This window comes from Rhinopithecus bieti, unplaced genomic scaffold, assembly GCF_001698545.2.
Source record: "Rhinopithecus bieti isolate Rb0 unplaced genomic scaffold, ASM169854v2 scaffold_905, whole genome shotgun sequence".
Classification (NCBI taxonomy): Eukaryota; Metazoa; Chordata; class Mammalia; order Primates; family Cercopithecidae; genus Rhinopithecus; species Rhinopithecus bieti.
The window spans coordinates 1966661-1986826 of record NW_016803348.1 but is presented as its reverse complement, the minus strand read 5'-3'; the positions used below and the strand labels follow the sequence as shown (position 1 = coordinate 1986826).

At 35.3% G+C, this 20166-nt stretch overlaps 1 long non-coding RNA gene across 3 annotated transcripts in view; it reads right to left on the bottom strand.

The window, feature by feature from the left end:
* LOC108534106 (uncharacterized) overlaps window positions 1-20166 on the bottom strand; it is an 81726-nt gene that overhangs the window by 26827 nt on the left and 34733 nt on the right. For all 3 annotated transcript variants that reach the window (XR_001886885.1, XR_001886887.1, XR_001886886.1), the window contains one exon: window positions 19119-19213. This is a non-coding gene — a long non-coding RNA (uncharacterized LOC108534106). The remainder of the gene's footprint in view (window positions 1-19118; window positions 19214-20166) is intronic.

Below are 20166 nucleotides of genomic sequence, written 5' to 3'. Positions count from 1 at the left end.
GGAGGGAGGAGAACTCCAGGTGTATACTAATTTACAGTAGCTGACAAAATCCACATTAATCTTCAACTTCATTTGTCAATAAACTTTTCTTTATTTTTGGCCATTATTTCAAGGTTCTGTTGTATCCCAAATTCCTAATACTAGAATATATGAATATACTGCTGCTGCTGCTGCTGCTGCTGCTGCTACTATTACTACTAACAACAACAATAATAACGCCTCTGTAGTGCTTACTATGGGTTAGGTGCTTTTGTAAATATTTCACTTATACTAATTCATTCAATCTTTATAACATCCCTATGAAATAAAGAGAATCATTGTCCTCATTTTACAGAGAAAATTGAGGCATGAAGAAAGTAAGTCATTTGTCCAAGGTCACACTGCTAGTAAGCAGAGAAACTAATGATTGAACTCAAATATGTCTGGGTCTGTAGTCTTTGTATCTGACCACTGCCCTGCATTGCAGCTCAACATCAGTGTCCAACTACAAACATTCGTATTTTAGTATCAGCTGATGTTTTCAATAATCTTTCCATTTTTTATAAGGACATAATCAGCAAATAAGGTTTATTTAAAATTTAGTGTAATATTATCAGGAAATATCTTACTGGGGAAACAATGCAAATAATTAATTCAGATTCTCAGGTTTGTTTAATAGAGCTCAAAGAATGCTTTCACAATAAAGATATTGTGTAATAAAAATAGTAGCTAATATTGGATAAATAATGAGATGCGAGTCTGCAACTTAATAGTTGCTGGTATCTGAGGACAAGAATCTCCTCACTCAAAAACCCTCTTGGTTATGTCTCAATATCTAGCCAATAGAACTATAATTGTAAACTTCACAAAGGGGTATCTACCGGTTATTGTTCTGAAGCAAATGGAAAACTTACATGTGAAAGAAAGCAAATCGCATTATGAGTCAAATCAGTGGAACAGTCTTAAATGTATGTGGCCTTTCTGGTTTGAAACTGATGATCTCAAATCTCATGAAAAGACAGCATTATATATTGTTCTGTTACTGGCATATTTACCACATTGTTGATTATTCAGCAGGCATCCAACTCAAGAGCCTCTTGGAATCAAAGGTGGATGCAAAGAAATATTGTAGTAAAGGAACGGTTCACTTGAGATGTGTTGGATCTACTAAAAGATGTCCATGGAAAAAGAAGGCCATTCTTTTTCATTTGACTTTTCATTAGCACCATTATTACTATTAACTGATGCATTCTCAGTACTGAATACAGTGCCCCACAAATAGTACTTATTTAATATTTTGAATGAATTAGTACATAGAATTTATTAAAATAAATGCTTTCAATGTGAGACTTAAGTTATAATCAATATTTTATATAAAATTAGTTAAGGTAAACAGTTGTTCATTCAATTGAATATATAAATGACTTAGGTTTTACATTATTAACCAGACTTACCAGTGAATTTACAATATATTTCGTGCATTACTAATGTTCTCATATAAATTTAACAACATCTTGCATTGTGAATTGGGAAGATATTATCCATTTTATAAAGATGAGGTTAAATAATCTCTCCAAAGTCAGATAGCTACTAAATGACAGCTAGGATTTAAACATAGTTTTAATTTTAAGGACAACTATATTTACCATGTAAGAACAAGCTTACCATAATCACTGCAATGAATTTTCAAATATACTGATGAATTCTTACACTTACATTTCTTCAGATCACAGAATGTTTACCATATGTCCTGATCGGTGATTTAATATATATATTATGTATTTACATATTAAAAATAGTAAATGATAAAATAACAACCAGGCAAAGTAAGCTTCACATAATTCAGAACACACTCAGAAAGCTCTAAAATGGGCCAAGTGCAGTGGCTCACAATTGTAATCCCAGCACTTCAGGAGGTCAAGGTGGGCGGGTCACCTGAGGTCAGGAGTTCAAGACCAGCCTGACCAACATGGCAAAACGCTGTCTCTACTAAAAATGCAAAATTAGCCAGGTGTGGTGGCACATGCCTGTAATCCCAGCTACTCAGGAGACTTAGGCAGGAGAATCGCTTGAACCAGGGAGGTGGGGATTGCAATGAGCCAAGGTCGTGCCATTGCACTCCAACCGGGGAAACAAGAGCGAAACTCCATCTCAAAAAAAAAAGAAAAGAAAGCTTGAAAATGGTGCAAATAAAATAATTCTGATAGTTATTTCAAACTGGACAAGAAAGATGTAGCTACATTTTTTTCCAAATAAAGCTACTTTAAAAAATATTTTAATATAGATTAAGCAACTATAATACTCTTGGTTTCAGCTTTCTCCTTAAATATTTTCATACACTGATTATTTTGATTCTACTCAAATAACAAGGAAGTAAATTATGCAAAAATAGAGTTGATTAAAGTCCTAAAACTGTAAGAATGCATGACAATATATTAATTGCTCAATAATTAATAGTTACTAAATAATGCTTTTCTTTGATAAGTTGCTCAAAAAAGAATGATAGCTCAGAAATAACAAGATAATAATTAAAAAACAACCACTAATTTTCACTTATAATGGTCTTGGGAGAATATGCAAAGGACAAATTTTCTTTTCAGGAAATATGTATATCTATTTCATTGCTGCTGTTTCAAGATTAACCTGTAACAATCCTATCTACACAAAATGTTTTCTTCTACTCTGATCACCAACACCCTCCTCCCCACCAAAGTAGGAAAGACACAGAGAAACCAAGTTACATTATCAAGGGAAAGAATGACTTCGTTAGTTCTCTCTATATATATAAGACTTGAGGCATATGGATACTTGGGGATACTGTCCAGGTTCAAAAAAGAACAACTCCTGTCTAGAATTCAAGATACCGCTATGAAGGTATCTAGATGTATAACCCTATCTCATGGTCATTCCTGCTTCAGATCTCTATTAATTTCTCTATCACTTTCTCAAAGGAGGAAAAGAGTCCAGGAATAGTTTTCAGATCAAAAGGGGATACAGTGAGCCTAAGAAGGTGGGATTAAAAAAGAAGAAGAAGACAGAAAGAAACAGTTCATTAAGCAGTTGAATCCTTTAGAAAAAGACCTGGAAGTCATCCGTTTATGCAGTCAACAGACACATGAAAAAATGCTCATCATCACTGGCCATCAGAGAAATGCAAATCAAAACCACAATGAGATACCATCTCACACCAGTTAGAATGGCAGTCATTAAAAAGTCAGGAAATAACAGGTGCTGGAGAGGATGTGGCGAAACAGGAACACTTTTACACTGTTGGTGGGACTGTAAACTAGTTCAAGCATTGTGGAAGACAGTGTGGCGATTCCTCAAGGATCTAGAGCTAGAAATACCATTTGACCAGCCATCCCATTACTGAGCATATACCCAAAGGATTACAAATCATACTGCTCTAAAGACATATGCACACATATGTTTATTGTGGCACTATTCACAATAGCAAAGACTTGGAACCAACCCAAATGCACAACAAAGATAGACTGGATTAAGAAAATGGGGCACATAGACACCATGGAATACTATGCCGCCATAAAAAAGGATGAGTTCATGTCCTTTGTAGGGACATGGATGAAGCTGGAAACCATCATTCTCAGTAAACTATCAAAAGGACGGAAAACCAAACACCACATGTTCCCACTCATAGGTGGGAATTGAACAATGAGAACACTTGAACACAGGGTGGGGAACATCACACACCGGGACCTGTTGTGGGGTGGGAGGAGGGAGAAGGGATAGCATTAGGAGATATACCCAATGTAAATGACGAGTTAACGGGTGCAGCACACCAACATGGCACATGCCTACATACGTAACAAACCTGCACGTTGTGCACATGTACCCTAGAACTTAAAGTATAATAATAAAAAAAGGAAAAAAAAAAGAAAAAGTCATCAGGTATAGAAGGTGTAGAAGGTGCTGGTATGAAGGAGATGTATGACTATGTGCAGGAATTCTACAGAAGGACATTGTAGAAGANAAAAAAAGAAAAAAAAAAGAAAAGTCATCAGGTATAGAAGGTGTAGAAGGTGCTGGTATGAAGGAGATGTATGACTATGTGCAGGAATTCTACAGAAGGACATTGTAGAAGAAATGAGGTGAAATCCTGTCTAAGCCCAACCTACAAGGGATAGAGCAAAGAAGGTGGCTAAGAACTAGAAGAAAAGCCAGGGAGAGGTAATTTAGCAGAGGACAAGGGTTAAGAGAAGTTGTGTAATAAAAATCAAGCACTGCAGAATGAGTAAGTAAACTATAAACTAAAAATATATCCATTAGTACTGGCAACAAAGACGGTGCTAACAAGCTTGATAGTGATTTCAGGGAAGTGGTGAGGTGAGATGCTGGATTGCAGTGGGTTAAGGGGGAAGAGGTATAAAATTTAGATTATTTTCTAATACCTTCTAAGCAGATTGACTGTGAAGTTAAGCAGTTACAAGAGAGTAAATGGAGGTAGAATCTATGTTGTAGACCAGGGATGTCCAATCTTTTGCCTTCCTTGGGCCACATTGGAAGAAAAATTGTCTTGGGTCACACATAAAATACACTAACGCTAATGATAGCTGATGAGTTGTTTCTTTTTATCACAAAAAAGTCTCATAATGTTTTAAGAAAGTTTACAAATTCAAAGTTATGCTGGGCCACATGCAGCTCACAGGCTGCAGATTGATAACGCTTACAAGCTTGTGGTAGACCGAGAAGGTTTTTAACATGTTTAAATGCTAACGAAAAGCTATGGAAAAAGGAGAGGTTGGTAAATTTAAAAGATCATCTATGATAAATTTAATTATTCATCATGTGGAATAAAAGTTGAATAAAAAATTGGTTTATGTATCATTCCTGCAGTGATATACATAGCTAAAGTCATTTAATAAATCCTTCCATATGATTTTCTATGTGCTATGCTTAAAATACATGAGATACATTTATAATCAAATAAATAAAAAACACCACCTCTGCCCTCATAGAATATAAAGTCTGGCATAGAAATCAGCTATTACACATATAATTACATAAACACAACTATGAATTTGGTAATTTTTTTTAAAAAATCATTATAAGTGCTATGAAAATAAATAATAAGAGACAATGAAGAGTTCCTTGAAAAAGTAATTCCAAGTTGCTATCAAAACACTAGTGTAAAATTCTATTGTTTATAAACTTGCAAGAGTTAACATGACAAGATAAAGGTTTTAACATTGATTGGGTTCATCCTGGCCATTGCCACTTGTTTCCCACTGAAGACTTCATTCAATGAAAGCCTAGAACTTCCCAATATTAAGAAATACAAACATAAATATAGACTTTAGAGTGAGAATATGACACTGGGGTTTTACAAACGGGACAGAACCAGGTGGAAGTAAAGAAAAATCTTTCTTAATCACAAGAATATGTCTACTTATAATCTCCTCAGATTAGAAGATAAAAATAACAAGGATTGAAAGCAAAATCGAGGACAAAAGAGAGCTCAAAGGAAAATCAGGACCAAAACTATTGAGAGGATTTGAGATATTTTCTAAGCATGTTGGGAGGACTGGAATTAAACTTGTGGATGCTATTAACAAAGCCTGTGCTGCCTTTCCATCCCCACATCCTCCCATCTCTAATGCATGTGTGGGTGGTGCCCTCTGAAGTCTACATAAGGAGGGATTCACATCTCAAACTGGTTTCCTTTCGGCTAATTGAGCCTATGATTCTGTCTTAAAAGCAAGAGCAATAAGCAGTTTTCCACTCAAACTTCAAATATACAGTTAATTCACAGACTGGACTGTTCAGAAATACATATTATATAACCAGATTATTACTAGCTTTGCTAAGACTGGACCCCTTAATATTAGACACTATATTGAGGGTTTCCTAAATATCTCTTGAAAGACTCATTAAATAATTTTCTTATGCTTTTCCAGCTTAATTATACATGATTTAGAAGCATCACATACTTTTTTGTAAAATAGCATCATTTTCATAATGTTCTGTAGTTTCAATTGCTTTTCGACAATCTGCACGAATTCATTTAGACACCCTCAGTTTTTTCAAGTTTCATTCCATTCTTCTTGCATTTCATAGAGAATTATTACCACAACATTCTAGGGCTTACATGAGACTTCGACTCACAATAAAATCATAAGACATATTTTCTATAGTTTGCTAAAATTGAGTATCTTGAATTGACTTCTAAACAAATTACTTCTGATTACATTAGAGTTTAGTCACAACATTATCTCTGAGTTTCATAGACTTAGGTACCTTATTGTAAAAACCTTTTTACTACTTTCTTTAGTCTATCATATATAAATATCTTATATTCAATTCACAATGCAAAGCCAAAAATGAATTACAAAATTCCATAGTCACAGTGGTAAAATGTCACCAATTAAAATTAACTTTACCAACCAATTAAAATTTACTTCTCTAAATTAGATTTTAATATCTCCCAGAATTATTTAGTACATTCTATAAGATTGACCCACATTCTTTTTATAAACCATTAGCTTATTTCCACAAGACAGTATCACTTCTTTAATGATTATTTGTGTTTTATTTCTGATTAATTTATTGTCTTATCACTTCCAAGATGAAAATATCCACAGCAATAAGTTCACATTATGTGAATAAGGGCCTTGAGTGAACATAGGTGGCAGTGAAGTAGCAGTTACAGTGGGTTTTCAGCAAGAACAAGTGCTATGCTGGCTTCAGGTCTGACCCAGCAAAGTCCCAGTAGTGACTTTGGTCAGTGGTGGCCCCAGGGGAGCTTGCACCAACACACCCCAGTTCCAGATGGCTCCAAGCAAAAAGAGAGACTCTGTCTCTTTGGGACGAAGTAAGAGAAAAGAACAAGAGTCTCTGCCTGGTAACCCAGAGAATTCTTCTGGATCTTATGCAAGACTACCAAGGTGGTACCTCTACGAATCTGCAAAAACAACAGCATGATTAGATGTGGGGCCCAAGTCCCTTCCAAAACCTAGAAAGCTTTCCTAAGAAAGACAGATACAAACAAGCCCAGACTGCAAAGATTACAATAAATACCTAAGTCTTCAATGGCCAGAAACAGATAAACATCTACAAATGTCAAGACCATTCAGGAAAACATGACCTCATCAAATGAACTAAATAAAGCACCAGGGACAAATCCTGGTGAAAGGGATATGTGATATTTCAGAGGGATAATTCAAAATAGGCATTTTGAAGAAACTCAAAGAAATTCAAGATAACACAGAGAAGGTATTCAGAATTCTATCAAATTTTTTAAAATTGAAATAGTTAAAAGATTCTAGCAAAAATTCTAGAGTTGAAAAACGCAACTGACATACTGAAGAATGCACCAGTCTCTTAATAGCAACAAATCAGTGTGATACATCATATCAAGAGAATGAAAGATAAAGACCATATGGTCATTTCAATTGATGCTGAAAAGCATTTGATAAAATTTAACATTTCTTCATGATAAAATCCATCAAAAACATGGAAATAGAAGTACCATACGTCAACATAATAAAAGCCATATATCACAGACCCATAACTAGTATCATACTGAATGGGGATAAACTGAAAGCCTTTCTTCTAATATCTGGAACAGAACGAGGATGCCCACTTTCACCAGTATTATTCAAGATAGTACTGGTAGTTCTAGCTAGAACAATCAGACGGAAGAAGGATATAAAGGGCATCCAAATTGGAATGGAAGAAGTCAAACTATCTTTGTTTGCAGATGATACCATCTTATATTTGGGAAAACCTAAAGACTTTACCAAAATACTATTAGAACTGATAAAAAAAAATTCATAAATTTGCATGATACAAAATCAACATACAAAATCAGTAGCATTTCTATATGCCAACATTGAAAAAGTGGGAAAAAGAAATTTAAACCTAATCCTATTTACAATAACCACACATAATGTTAAATACCTAGAAATTAACCAAAGAAGTAAATGATCTTTATAATGAAAACTATAGAACACTACTGAAAGAACTTGAGGAGGACACCAAAAAATGTAAAGATATTTCATGTTCATGGATTAGAAGAATCTATATTATGAAAATGCCCATACTACCCAAAACAATCTACAGATTCAATGCAATCCCTATCAAAATACCAATGATATTATTCACAGAAATAGAAAAAAAGAAACCTAAAATTTATATGTAACCACAAAAAAATGTAGAATGGCCAAAGCTATCCTAAGCAAAAAAGAACAAAACTGGAGAAATCACATTACTCGACTTCAAATTATAGTACAGAGTTATAGTAACCAAAACAGCATGATACTGGCATAAAAACAGTCACATAGATGAATGGAATAGAATAAAGAATGCAGAAACAAATCCACACACCTAGAGTGAGCTCATTTTTGACAAAGGTGCCAAGAACTCATACCATGGAAAAGACAGTCTCTTCAATAAATGGTGCTGGGAAAACTGGATATTCATATGCAGAAGAAAGAAAGTAGACCCCTGGCTGGGTGTGGTGGCTCATGCCTGTAATCCCAGCACTTTGGGAGGCCAGGGAGGGTGGATCACTAGGTCAAGAGGTACAGACCATCTGGCAAACATGGTGAAACCCTGTCTCTACGAAACAAACCAAAAAAATGAGCTGGGCGTGGTGGTGTGCACCTGTAGTCCCAGCTACTCGGGAGACTGAGGCAGGAGAATCACTTGAACCTGGGAGGTGAAGTTTGCAGTGAACCAAGATTGCACCACTGTACTTCAGCCTGGTGACACAGCTATACTGCATCTCAGAAAAAAATAAAAAAATAAAAAGAAAGAAAAGATAATAGACCCCTATTTCTCACCATATACAAAAATCAAATCAAAATGAATTAAAAACTTAAATCTAAGACCTCAAACCACAAAAGTACTACAAGAAAACCTTGAGGAAAATCTCCAGGACATTGGTCTGGGCAATAATTCCTTGAGCAAGACACCACAAGCACAGGCAACCAAAGCAAAACTGGGCAAATAGGATCACATTAAGTTAAAAAACCTCTCCTCTACACGGCAATGGAAACAACCAATAAAGTGAAGAGACAACCCATAGAATGGGAGAAAATATCTGTGAGTTATCCATCTGACAACAGATTAATAATCAGAATATTAAGGAGCTCAAACAACTCTATAGGAAAAAATCTAATCATTCGATTAAAGAATGGGTAAAATATTTTAATAGACAATTCTCAAAAGGAGATATAAATGGCAAACAGGTATATGAAAAGGGGATCAACATTATGGATCATCAAAGAAATGCAAATCAAAACTACAGTGAGCTATCAACTCACACCAGTTAAAATGGCTTTTATCCAAAAGGCAGGGAATAAAAAATGCTAGAGAGGATATGGTGAAAAGAAAATCATCATACACTGTCATATGGAATGTAAATTAGTATAACCACTATGGAGAACAGATTGGAGGGTCCTCAAAACATAAAAATTGAGCTGTCATATGATCCAGCAATACCACTGCTGGGTATATATCCCCTAAAAAAGAAATCAGTATATCAAAAAGATATCCGCATTCCCATGTTTGTTGCAGTACTATTCACAATAGCCAAGATTTAGAAGCAACCTAAGCATCCATCAACACAAAAATGGTTGAGGAAAATGTGGTACTTATACACAGTGGAGTACTGTATTAGTCCGTTCTCACACTGCTATGAAGAAATAACTGAGACTAAGTACTTTATAAAGGAAAGAGGTTTAATTGGCTCAGAGTTCCACATTGCTAGGAGGCCTCAGGAAACTTACAATCATGGCAGAAGGCAAAGGAGAAGCAGGCACATTCTCCACTGGATGGCAGGACAGAGTGCAAGCTGGGGAAATGCCAGTCGCTTATAAAACCATCAGATCTCATGAGACTTATTCACCATCACTAGAATAGCATGGGGGAAACCACCCCCGTGATCCAATTACCTCCACCTGGTCCTGCCTTTGACACATGAGGATTATGGGAATTATAATTGAAGATGAGATTTTGGGTGGGGACACAGCCAAACCATATCAAGTACCATTTAGCCATAAAAAAGAATGAGATCCTATCATTTGCAACAGCATGGATGGAACTGGAGATCATTATGTTAAGTGAAGCCAAGTACAGAAAGACAAACATCACTTTTTCACTTATTTGTGGAATCTGAAAATCAAAACAATAGAACTCATGGACATAGAGAGTAGAAGGATGGTTACCAGAGGCTGGGAATGGTAGTGGCAGGGTGGAAGGGAGATAGGGATGGTTATTGGTTACAAAAAAAAAAAGAATAAATAAGACCTAATATTTGATAGCCCTTTAGGGTGACTATAATCAATAATAATTTAATTGTACATTTTAAAATAACTAAATGAGTGTAATTGAAATGTTTGCTTGAGGAGATGGATATCCCATTTTTCATTATGCGATTGTTACGTGTTGCACGCTTGCATTGAAATATCTCATGTTAATACCTAGGTGACGAGTGCAGCAAACCACAATGGCACACATTTACCTATGTAACAAACCTGCACATTCCGCACCTGTACCACAGAACTTAAAATAAAAAATAAAATTAATTTAAAAATAAGGCCACTTTACAGAGCAGTAATGAAAATATCACATGATAATTAATCAAGAGTTTCACTCAGTAATATCATTTCCTAGAGTGCAGAGAAAGTCAGCAATCATAACATCAGACAACAGGGAAGAAAATCAGCAGTTGACCAGTCCACAACTCCACTGCCTGGACATTACAAAAGATTTCCATCCACCCACCTCAATAGGAAGTTACACGGGTTCATATGCTTTTGTATCATCACTCTGTAAATGTACACAAAGAGCTCCATCTCACCTTTGAGTTCCCATAATCAAAGTCTGTACCTGTCAAATCTGTATCCTCCTTCATTGTAACAAAGAAGACATCTAATTATCTTCAATTGATAAGTGAGTAATTAAAGAAAAAAATCTGTTCAAAGTTGATAAGTCAGGCCCTAAGTAAAACACTAGCATCTTTTGCACCAAACTCATCCACTCCAGCTTGGCAAATTTATATCTCATAAACATGCATGATCCTGCAAACCACACTGTCATAAACCAAAATTTATGACAACATCATCAGGCATTGAAGACATTGCAACTGGTGCCCCAACCAGTGTAATCCCCACTGTCCTTGGAGCTACTACTAATTTAGCCATAATCGTTTGTACTATATCCAAAAGCAAAACCTCTGTGTCATTAGCTAAAACTAGTTCAACTGTCACTGCAATTCAGGGAACAGATGCAACCACCAGCACACCTGAAACTCTATTCTCAATCACTGCTACCACAACCCTAATGACATTGATTACTAACTCAGCAATGGGTGCTACATCCACAGTGCCTTCTTCCACTGCAACTGCCCCAGCATTTATCTGTACAGCCTCAGAGGCTGCTTCAGTGGAATCCACACTCCAAGGGTCTGCCTCTCCCAGCGCCACAAACTCCAAAAACCCAAGGGCTGGATCCGATATCTTTTTAGCCTCTTCTTTCACCATTGCCTCTGATTTTACCACAGAGGACATAGAAACTGAAACAAACACAGAGAATGATGCCACCCTACCAGCCATAGATGATTCCACCACTCAAGCCACCCCTACAACTTCAGCAAACACAGGTTCCACATTCCCTCCCATTGGTGCCACCACTGCTGCTGCCATAGTCTCCACACCTGTTGGAGACACAACTGCAATAAGTGCCACAACCCTAGGGATTGATGCCACCACCAGTGAACGTATCATGTCCACATCCTTGGGTGTGACAACTCCCACTTCTGCTGTCGCCGCAGCTCTGTCATGTGCTACAACCTCATCCTCGGAATCTTTAGCTTCCAACTCTACCACTGAGGATAATATCAACACACAGGCCTCCAAATTGATGACTCAAGGGGATAAAGCCATCATTTGATGACACATCCCTATAGATGTCAATTGCACCTTATTTACTATTAGATTTGTATTAGATATATAATATATTCAAATTAAATTTTTTGTAGATCATGTGATATGGGGGTCAAGATTCCTTTTGTTTTTTTCCACAGAGATATGTAAATGATCGTGATTAATTTATTGAAAGGGCAACCTGTTTCTGTTTCTTCCTCCTTTGTCATAAATCAGAAAAGTACGTGTACGTTTCTCTATTCCACTGATCTAATTGACTATTCTTGCACAAATAGCATACTGACCTAATTACCATATATGAACAAAAAATTTGTCAACTGGTAGTATAAATTATTGAGTTATTGCCTCTGCATTTTTATATAAACTTAAGACTTGACCTGCCAGTTACAAAATGGTCTGCAGTTCAGTTTGGGAAGAATTCACATTTTTAAAATATTGTCTTCCAATTTATGAATATGGTAGATCTCTCTGCTTTATTAGGTCATTTTAAATCTGCTTAATCATTGTGATAGACAGAACAGTACCCATCCCCAGAAGATATTTAGGCCCTGATTCTTGCAACCTGTGAATATTTTATCCTTCATGGTAAAAGGAACTTTGCAAATGTGATTGAAGTTTAGAACCTTAAAATAGAGGGATTATCATACATTACCCAGGTGACCCCTAATCCCATTAGTCCCTAAAACTGGAAAAGAAAGGCAGAAGAGTGAGTCAGAGAGATGTGACATGAGAAGGACCATCCAGCTTTGATGGTGGAGGAAAGGGATAAGTCAAGAAATGCACAGCCTCCAAAAACTAAAATTCCCCAGTTTACAGCTAAAACAAAACATAATGAACCTCTTACTTGAACAACCACAAGGAATTGTTCCGTCAACAACTTGAATGAGCAGGAAACATTCTCCTCCAGGGCCTTCAGAAAGGAATGCGGTCTGCTGAGATTTTTGTTTTAGTCTGTTAATAGCATTAGGAGATATACCTAATGTAAATGAAGAGTTGTTGGGTGCAGCACACCAACATGGCACATGTATACATATGTAACAAACCTGCACGTTGTGCACATGTACCCTAGAACTTAAAGTATAATAATAAAAAAAAAACTCACACTAGACTTGTGACTTTAAGAACTATAATGTGATAAATTTCTGTTTGTGGTCATTTGTTATGGCAGAAGAGAAAACTAATACAGTAAAGTTTCATATTTTCAGTGTAGAGCTTTAATATATTTCATCAGATTTAGTGGGTATTTGATTTTTATATTAGAAATGTTAATTATTGTAAAATTTTATATTTTCATTGCTGATATATAGAAATATCATTGATTTCATACGTTGACCATGTAATATAGTGATGCTTAGTAATGCTGATAATTTTCTTGTACATTTTTCTAAATCTTTTACAGACACAAACCTACTGTCTGCAAATTATGAGAATTTTAGTTTTGTTCACTCTTTATTTCTTAATTCCTTACTGCTCTAGCTAGGACTTCCACTACAATATTTTGCAGATGTGGCCATCAAGCATCTACTGTCATGCAGCAATAGATAAATAATACAAAATTTGGTACTTAGAAATACAAAAATACTCAAAAATGTGGAAGTGGCTGTGAAACCAGGCAGTGAATAAAGGCTGGAAGTATGTTAAGAAGCATGTTAGAGAAATCCTAAATTGCCTCGAGCAGACTTTCAGTAGAAATGTATGGACTTTAAGGTCACTGCTGGTGATAGGTCAGAAGGAAGTGAGGTACATGTTATTGGAAACTGGAGAGGTATCTTTGTTTCCTGAAGCTACTGGGAAAGTAGAAAATGTACCTAGTGAATTGCATGATCTAGTAAGATTTCCAAAGCATTAAAAGTATGTCTGGCTTCTTCTTGCTGCTGATAATAAAATGCAAAAAGACAGAAGTAAATTATAAACTGAGGGACAAACTGTTAAAAGGAGTTGGATTTAATTGTTTTGAAAATTATCAGCCTCTCTTGACAGCAAGATATGTTGAATTTATGAAATGGCTTCCAAAGTTCAAATTAAAGGCACTGTCAGGAACAAATGATCTAGCTGTAAAGCCAAGGGTATGACTTTAATATTTGTTAAGACCTCAGGAAGCTCAAAGTTACTACAAAGTACTATTCAGTTACACAAAGAATGCTTTGTGTATGTGTATATATATATACACATTTGTTTTCCTTTCAAATTTTCTACTATCAAATCATTTTACACTGCCCTGTTTTCCTAAACTTGACATCTTAAAACAGATGAGTAAGCTGACCTCAAACTCCCTTCTCTCATTATTGGATATAAAGCACATGTCAGAAATCATCCTACTTTTTAAAAATCAAACTAACAGAAATACATCTAAGGTCATGTTAAAATACCCAATACTTTGATAAGAATACTTCCAGGTATTCAACATTTTATTTAAACTTGATTGGTGTTTAAATAGGAAATAGTCAATAATCTCTTTTCTCCATATAAATAGCATGTTAATAAACAATGCATTTTATTTTGATAACAAGAAGCTTGGTCTACTTTCCTAAAACTTTCTAAATATACTTGAGTTCACATTGGAGAAGACATGAATAATTTTATATAAACATTTAGCTTACAATGTTATATGATAAAAGTCCATATAAGGACCTTTCTTACACAATTGTTAAATTTAAACTCAAATGTGGGGAATATGCACACCAAAGTCCTTAGCTTCTGACATTCTTTCTACTACATTCCAATATTCAATCAAAATGAAAACATAAGTTGGAACTCCTAGGATAATATCGACTTCATAAAGAAGAGTATGTGTTTAATGTAAAAGAGAAAGGAGGCAAATTTTATTATGAGTCATAACAGTGTAATAGTATAAGTATACATAATTTTGTTAACTTTAAAGTGATTACCTCAATTCTCAGAAAAAACAACACTGCATATTGTTGTTGCACAACACTTACTATGATATTGATTATCACGCACGCACCCAGTGATATAAGTGCAGCCAAGCTCTGACTTCTGATCTTTGTGAAATTCTTGGGAAAAAAAGGTGAATGAAGAAAGTTTGTCCAAAAGAAATGGCTGAGTGGAAGCATACTTGTTCTGTTAATCAGAGATCAATTGATCACAGTCACTCTTTGTTAGTTATACCTCATCCCAATAAATTACTACACTCTCATGGCAGGAACGGAGCCTGTCTTGTTTCCTATTGAATCCACAATGCCTGCTAAAAATTGGATACTCAATAAATATCTATTGAATGAATAAATAAAAGTTGTCATTCCAAATTCAGGAATTATGAGTTTTAAAATTACATTAAATATACCTATAAACAAAAAATTAGTGGGAAAATTCAATGCGCAAGTAAAAGCTTAATATTTTTATGCAGTGCTATAGAGTTTGCAAAGTATTTCTGTGAGTATTCTAATTCAATTTGACATCAACTTATTCCAGTAAATACTACATGAATTAGTCTCTTTTTATAGGTGAGAAACACAGCATTTATATGTAAGTTAACCAAGCTCACATGGTAATAAAACGACAGAGCTGAGAGTCAAACCTGGGCATTCTGATCCCAAGTTCAGTGCTCCTTTTTACTATTCTAGGAATGCCTTACAAAAGTTTTTGCTTTTTTTGTTCTTAAGTACACTGGTGATTTCTCACAGCCATAGTTGTTCAGAACCAGCACATGTACCATTGTTCTGCTGTGTGTTATAACATAGATGAATATGTGAAAATAATAAATAAATCACTATGGAATTAGGAAAACTATTATGCCAAATGGAAATTACCTGCATTTCTCATATGCATGGTCACAGCAATTGAAAAAGTATTCAGAAAGTGGATTAGTAGATAATGTAATGCACGCTCTCCAAAATTTGGGAGATTCTAAGTCCACTGGGTTGTGAGGAGTTGGAATGGGGATGCAGTTGGGTAGACACACTTCACAAATTCCCCTAACATATGAACATTGAGCTTAAGTGCTTAAATATGTTTAACCTGATGGAGAAAAGATTATTGATACCCTCTTATTAAGTTATTGCAAATATTGGTTTATTCTTCAATTCTATTAAACTTCAGAATATTGAGGAAAACTATAAAATGTACTTGATCAATTTCCAAAAATTCTGAGACATTTCACAATATATATGTCACTCTATAACCGTAAATAAGAAATTGAACCATTGTTTTCTGAAGATGAGTAATAAACATAGAAGCCATAGTGTTAATTTATGAAGTTTCTTAATTATCAGATTTAATTATTACTCTTTCCAAGTAAAAGATGAGATATGTTAACTTGGGTAGGATGCTACTAATGAAGATGATCAGAGGTGAACTGATTCAAAACACTATCTAGGAAGTAAAATGTAGAGAGGCTTTAGTGACTGATGGACATGGGAGGATAAGAAGAAAAGTCAAGACTGACTCAGGATTCCAAATTATACTACTAGGTAAATAATATATCATCTACTGAAAGGGGGAACACAGGAAGACATTCTATTTTGTGGGGAAATATCATGATGTAAACCGATTCAGTTCAGACTCAGAGAAAAACACCAAGTGATTTCAAAATTTTCTGATTATGGTTCTAAAATGGATCTGTTGGCACCAAGGCCGCTGAAACTGATGACCCTACCATCACTGTCACAAGCTACATGCAATTAGAGATTTTGTGAAACTTATTTATATTGAGTTTCCCTAAGATCATCCCTAAATTAATTACAGGCTGCCTTTACTTTCCCTTTTTCTTTCACAAAATTCTGGTACCAGAAGCCCTTTGTTCTGTATACTTGTCTTAATAATCTGGCACCATGGAAACAGTGTCCATTTTCCACCAATACTACTGTCATATTAGGAAATCAACATTGTGTTTCTCAGAATTAGACTAGCACAGGTCAGAAATAGGTTTGATTATTCAATATATTTATTGTCATTTGTAAGTCATCTAACAATGATGACTTATCAATGAGAAAAGTATGAGTCAGGCATGGTGGCTCACACCTGTAATCCCAGCACTTTGGGAGGCCAAGGTGAGCTGATCACTTGAGGTCAGGAATTGGAGAAGAGCCTGGCCAATGTGGCAAAACCCTATCTCTACTAAAACTACAAAAATTAGCCAGCTGTGGTGGCGGGTGCCTGTAATCCCAGCTATTGAGGAGGCTGAGGCATGAGAATCACTTGAATCCGGGAGGCAGAGGTTGCAGTGATCCATGATCATGCCACTGAACTGCAGCCTGGGTGGCAGAGCAAGACTCCATCTCCCAAAAAAAATAAAATAAAATAAGGTTTTATAAAATATTTTCAGAAGAACATGTACAGCATCCTATAGACTAAAATTTATAAACTAGATGGAAGAAGAAAGGAAAACACAAATAACATCATAGAATCTTAGAATTTCATGAAACCTGTTCTTGGAACATAATAATATATAGTACACCACGACATGCATCATACGTATAGGAGTTGAGTTCTATAAAGCTGACCCCTGAATTTAATAGCATACCATGTTCCTTCCTAGAACTCTCTTTATCCCACAACCGCTGGGATTATCTAAATGATGGGAGTTGGGAGGGGATAGCAAGTGGGATGTGTGTAGCACTGAGTGGGTGCTATGTGGGTGAAGAACTCCTTAGTTATGTACAACTCCTGATCAAAGATGAAATGCTTTCTTCAGGTGAGAATTTAAATAAAATATTAATCTCATTAGCAAACTGAATGAGAAAACCTAATTTTTTAGTAGTTACAAAGAATGATGATTTTTTTTAAAACTATCTGTATGTTTTAATTTCATATCCACATTTTAAGTTTAGTTTCAGAAAAACATTTTTTCTTTATTCTTAAAATACCACTGAAATTTGTATTTGGTGTCACTTAGTAATTTGGTTAAAGTCATTCTCTCATTTTCAAGCAGGTAATGTTTTTTCTTCCTGTTTCTTTTTTTACAGGGGGTAAAAGGACACGATGGAGGCCTTGTTCCTGAGTGGACTCATCATGGCCTTTGCCATTTGTTTCCAGGTAAGATTTCATACACTTGAAAACTGGAAGAACTACTTAAAATTGAGAGCTACGTAACACTGAGATAAGGTTCAAAGTGAGATTATTACACTGTATTTTTTAAAACAGCATAGAGACACATGGGATGATAAGAAACAGGAACAATTACCTTTTGCTTCCGACATCCATGGAAATAGGTCTATTTAAAATCACCCGGAATTTGAGGAGAAAGGTCAAAGCAAAAGGAGATATGGAAGAGAGGGGAAAAAGAAAAAGACAAGTAGATGAAAGAATGACTGTGTGTTGAGGAGGGTAAGGTATAAGGAAATCTCCAAATGGATACAGAGGAATAGAACTGAACTTGCAAACAATTCTGAGACTTCCACTTCTTAATGTCCATGTTAACCCAGTACTTCCATTTGATGTTAACCCAGCACCTCCATTTGAAGATTGTCCCAAATGGAGGTGCTGGGTTAACATGGACCTTGAGAAGTAGAAGTCTCAAAGGTGTAAAGTCGGGGTGAGCTTACCCATCTCTCAAATTTGTTTTTGAATCACTCTCTGGTTCTATTCTAACATCTTCATGACCAAAAGCTGTAATATATAATCTCACTTAAGTCATAAAAGCAGTGACAAGAAGGATGGTCTCTTCTATTGACATCTGAAGTAAACACTTGTTATATTTCACGTTGTTACTCATCTGAAACATGACCTATGACAATCTAATAAGTCTGAAACATGACTTATTAGATTTTGATGTACTTTTCGGAGTAAGCCTGGGTCTCAGATTTTATGCTCCTTTCCCTTTCCCTTTTGTATCTCTTGCAGAATTCAAAACAACAACAACAACAACAACACTCTCTTCTGTTCCTCCTTATTAATTATAAATTAATCACTAGGATTTTGTATTTCTCTTTGATCAAAAGGCATAGTATCCACTATTTTAGAATTACAGTCTATAATTGTCATTAGATTTTATAGCTTAAAAAACTATATATTTTATTTTATAGATTAAAAAATAGATCTTACATGTCTTTAAATGTTTTTAAATGTCTGTTATTTCTATTTAACCAACCATCCTTCATTCCAAGGATACTTTCCTCCTCTGACATCACTATAATTTCCCTATACAAGTCTTTACACAGCAATCAGTGCTCCAGAAAAGCAGAAGAAATTTAGTCTTGTCAAATGTTTTATATCCAATGTTCTGAATTCAACACCAAATACTTCTCTTTTATATAATTTCTAAACTGGACTTACCTGTAATACTTTGAGGTTTATATAACTTGCTTGCCTTACTATTTGTTTCTTTTGTTAATTCACAGAACAAGGACAATAATTTTTCACTCTGAAATCTTTAAGGAAAGAACAGGTTTTCAGAGACTTAATCATAATATTTTACCAAACCAATTAATTTGATTTCTTCAAACCACAATTCTGTATTTCCTTGAAGTTTCTTAGTAAATGCTCTAAGCATTTAAAGTAACGCCCCAGTCCTTTCTCTATCACATTTTTGCCCTATTATTTCCATTTAAAAAAAATATTATAAATTGACTATTTATAATTTTATACACATATGGAGTGCAAAGTGTTTTTATGATTTATGAATATAATGCAGAATAATTACATCAATCTAATGAACATATTTATAACTTCAAATACCAATCTTTTTGTGGTGAAACATTTGAAATTTAATCTCTTAGCCATTTCAAGACGTACAATACACTATTATAACTATATTCACCATGCCGTGCAATGTATCACAAAGAAAAACATTTCTCCTCTTTGAGGCTCGTGTCCTTTGACCATCATCTTTCCACCATTCAGCTGCTATAACCACCAGTCCACTCTCTGCTTCTATGAGTTTGTCTCAGATTCTTCCCATGAGTGAGAACAAACAGTGTTTGTCTCTCTATGATTGGCTTATTTCACTTAGCTTTAATATTCTCCAAATCAGCCATTGTCACAAATGACAAAATTTCTTTCTTTTTTAAGGCTGAATGGTATTTCACTGTGTATATTTAAAGCATTTTTATCCATTTATCTGTTGGTGCCAAGGCAAGGTCACTGGGTGGGCATTTGGACTCAGTAGAGCTGCTGCTTGGCCTCCCAATTTAAGCAAACCTAGCCCCTATGCTTCTCTGAAATGCATGGAGGTTGATGGACAGACTTTTGGCTAAGCTGATCCACTCTTAAAATTCTTTAAACTCTCTGCACACTTCTCTGAAACGTACAGAGGCAGTTGTCTCCCTGCCTGGGCAAGACTAGGCAAGCAGACTAGCTGTTTAGGGATTCAAGCCAGTTGAAC